General features: G+C 31.6%; 1 long non-coding RNA gene across 1 annotated transcript; it reads right to left on the bottom strand.

Moving 5' to 3' along the window:
- Positions 1 to 830: 830 nt before the first annotated feature.
- On the bottom strand, positions 831 to 1,643 carry LOC121221129 (uncharacterized). Its single transcript, XR_005918511.1, has 2 exons — positions 1,337 to 1,643; positions 831 to 1,017 (listed from the first exon to the last, which is right to left on the bottom strand). It is a non-coding gene; the product is annotated as an uncharacterized lncRNA (long non-coding RNA).
- Positions 1,644 to 3,939: the final 2,296 nt, after the last annotated feature.

Raw genomic sequence — 3,939 nt, 5'->3', positions numbered from 1 at the left:
GTAGAGGCGACGGACCCAAAAGACTAATATTACATTGTCAGCATCCCCTAAGCACCTTTATTTGAGGGATTGCTCTCATATTTGTCAGCATTTATTCTTTGGCATTGTGTGGTTTGGTGGTGGCATTGCTCTCTTAAGAGAAATATGGATGTTTTGGCTCAACTTTGGTCATAGTGTTTGCCCAAACTCCAGATTAATTTCCAAACAATTTGAGTATGGAAAACATTTTCTATTTTGTGAAAATACATTTAGCTCTACTGTTCTCACCTAAGGTTAGGGGTGAGCGTTCAATCGAATTGAATTAAATCAAATGAAAAAAAATTCAAGTTAATCGAATCTTATTTTATCATCCTAACTCGATTTGAAATTTTCTTGAATCGAGTCGAGTGAGATGGAATTCGAATTCGAATGGAATCGAATATACTTGTTTGAGTTAAATTTAAAAAAATGACTTTGAATCCTTGTAACCACTGTCACTTACCATAATCAAATTTGTTATTAATTTTTATCTCCTCATAATTTATTTATTAATCTTTTATATACGGTTTAGCTTCTTTGCTTGCTCAGTTACTTCAATTATATTATGATTTTTGTCACAATGTATTTTAAAATTAAAAAATATATTAAATATAAAAAATGTGATTTTTTAATAAAATTCATCTTAAAGATAAAATGTGAAATTGATACCAACATAAAATTTTAACATGGATATTTTATAACATCATCAATAATTCAATTTAAACATAAATTTATAAAGATTTAATATGATTAAACAATTCAATAATATAAATAGTGCAAAATGTGAAATTTAATTTAATAATATAAATAGTAGATATAAATAAAATTATTATTGTACATGCCAGATTTTGCCCGGGTCTAAAAGACCTGCATTACAGATAGGCCCATATGGCCCAATTAATAAAACAAACAAGGGCCCAAACTACGGTGGCCCAAATTATAGACAGAAACCCTAGGATTTCAACAGCGCCGCAAGCCAAGCTTCGAATCTCCGTGGATCTTCACTTGCGCATCAAGGAAAAACGAAAATGGAAAGCGAATCAAAAGATTTGTAAATCAAATCAAGAAACAGATTTGTTTCCTCTTTAGATATATTTCATACGGCTATAAAATAGCCCTTGTAATATTGCAATAGGGGACAAAAAAATCACTAAGAACAGGCAACTATTTTCGACAAAGAAAAAGTTCAAATACGCAGAGAGCAAACTAAGCAATCATCAAAGGTCGATATTTTTTAAAAAAATTACTCTTTTAGATTTTTTTTTTTTGTGTTTGTTTTTTTTGTATACCATTTAAAAGTAAAAGGGAAAGAAATCACCTGCTTTTGGTTTCTGAAACACCGCGGGAAGATAGAGGACCGTCTCCAATGACAGACGGTTAGAATCCGAAAGGTTTCTAGGGCCTTTTTAGGGTTTTTAGTCGATTTTCGGCATTTTGAGCCCGGATCTAGGCTTAAGGGTGTTGAAAGGACCAAATCTGGTTTTTTCATTTTTTCGGCCACCGCATAAGGCGGTGCCGGTGCCTGAGATCGGCGGCCGGCGCGGTGGCCGTTGATCGGTCGATGATCGGATCCCTAGCCGGACGAGCTGGAAGGGGAGAGAGTTATTTTGAAGGTTTTTTTCGGTTTTTTTAATATAGAATGAAAATGATTTTTTTAAAAACTAAATTTAGGCTTATATAGCCTGCTGGAAACGACCGTTTGAAGGAGGGGAGGTCCGCGAGTCGACCCGACCCGGACCCAGGATCCGCGCGTTTTTCATGCGGAAGGGCAAATTGCACTTTTAGCCCCTCCGCCTTTTAATATATTTCCAATTAGGTTTTTTTTATTTTTCTAATTCACCGTTTAATTTATTTCAATTTCAATTGGGTCCAATTTGCAACGGCGCCGTTTTAGAGGAGAAGGGATAATTTCCTTTCCAGCCCCTCTGCTTTCTTTGCGCGTTCAACATGGTCCTCCAAATTTCTATTTTTTTCAATTTTGCCCCAGATTTTGTCTATAGTTCAATCTAGTCCCTTTTCTATTTTCTTTATTTTTTTATTTAATCGATAATGTTTTTTTTGGTTTTTTTTATATATCTATATATGTATATACACTTATTTATTTTTAATGAATAATTTTTCATATTTTTAAATGAATATTTTTATATTTATACGTATATTTATGTTTTTAAAAATGATTAAATATTTACATTTTTATTATATTTATTATTATTATTATTATTGTTATTATTATTACTATATATATGTATAATTATGTATTTTTTTTCATAAATACATTATAGATTTTGCTATACATAAATTTTATAATTCTAGATTTTATACATAAATCCACTTGCATGTTTTTTTTTAAAAAAGGTTCAATATACATATATTATGTACTGTTTATTCTTTATTTTTATTATTTCCTTCATTTGTTTATTGACTTATGTTTTCATTTATATTTTGTTCGTTTATTTGATATTCTTGCATGTTGTTGGCTATTTTTTTATGTATATTAGTTTTATTTATTTATTTGTATGCATCATTTTTATGCCATTGTAATATTTATTATTGTATCGTACATTTAATATAGCATCACATCATTTTTTTACTCGATTTCAAACTTTTCGAAATTGAGATAATGCTTGTATTTGGGATTTTCAAGGAAATTGAGCCCTAACATATTGGGTTCCGATTTTTTTCGCTAAATCTAAAAATCGAGCATTTCTCTTTAATAAAAAAAATAAGAATTCATTATTGAGAATTCAACACCTTGGGTCCTAAAATATTGGATGTGACGCATTGATTTCTCGAAATGCAGATTTTTTTAAAAAAAATAATAAAGGAAATATTCCGAGTTTGGGATTTTAGAGGAATTGTGCCCTAACGTATTGGGCCGCGATTTCATAAATCTTGAATAAATGGATATTCTTTTAAATGTTTATTACACGAGTATTCAGGCCTAATCCATTTTTGAGGAAATTAGAATGTTGTGCCCTAACGCATTGGGTGTGGCATTTTCTTTCTATGAAATGATAAGGGTCTTAATACGTAACGTTTAAGAGTTTTTGCTAAGGATTATATTTTTCAAATTTTCGACATTAAGAAATTAATTAATTAATTAGGTACCAATTTTGGGCGTTACGAGGGTGCTAATCCTTCCTCGTACGTAACCGACTCCCGGATCCGTTTTTCTAAAACTCGTAGACCAAAGTCGTTTTTCTAGGTGATCCAATCACACCTCAATAAAAGATTAGTGGCGACTCCCAATTTTAATTTTTAAAGTCGACAATCTAAAACTTTTGTTTTTACGAAAAAACGGTTTCGACAGGTTGGCAACTCCACTAGGGACATTTTTTAAATAAGAGAGTCGAGCCACAAAGTTGATTAATTTTTGTCTTATAGTCGAAAAATGAAATTCATTCTAAAAATCCTCTTGCATTCATGCTTAATTGATTTAAGTACTTTAAATTATTTTGCAATATACATTGCATGTAATGGAAAATTTTACCCTGTAAGTGGGAGTGAGAAGCTATTCCTTCGTGAGGTTTTCACCTTCGTATAGGATAGTGGATTGCTTTTGGGATATATCGGTACCTAGACCTTCATGAGATTTTCATCTCCGTATAGTCATAAGGAAAATGTGTCCCCTGAACTGAACTTGATCTAGATGAGCCTATAATGGGTGAAGGTCAAGGAATCTGTTGGTTCGGGTATGTTTACTTTAGAACCAAACCACATATAATGAGCCTTAGGAGCTTGCCTTAGGTAGAACTATACTAAACCCTAGTAGATGTCCTAATAGACAGTTTACTCTTTCTTGATTATATGCTTATATTTGATACTGAATTTTGTGTTTAATTTTGTTTGCATGGCATGGCATTTCATTTCATCATAAAATGCGTCAGTTCAGATTCGGTTGCTAGATAGAAAGCTTGTCAT

The sequence above is a fragment of the Gossypium hirsutum genome, chromosome D09 (assembly GCF_007990345.1).
Source record: "Gossypium hirsutum isolate 1008001.06 chromosome D09, Gossypium_hirsutum_v2.1, whole genome shotgun sequence".
Classification (NCBI taxonomy): Eukaryota; Viridiplantae; Streptophyta; class Magnoliopsida; order Malvales; family Malvaceae; genus Gossypium; species Gossypium hirsutum.
This window is presented reverse-complemented; position numbering and strand designations above follow the sequence as displayed.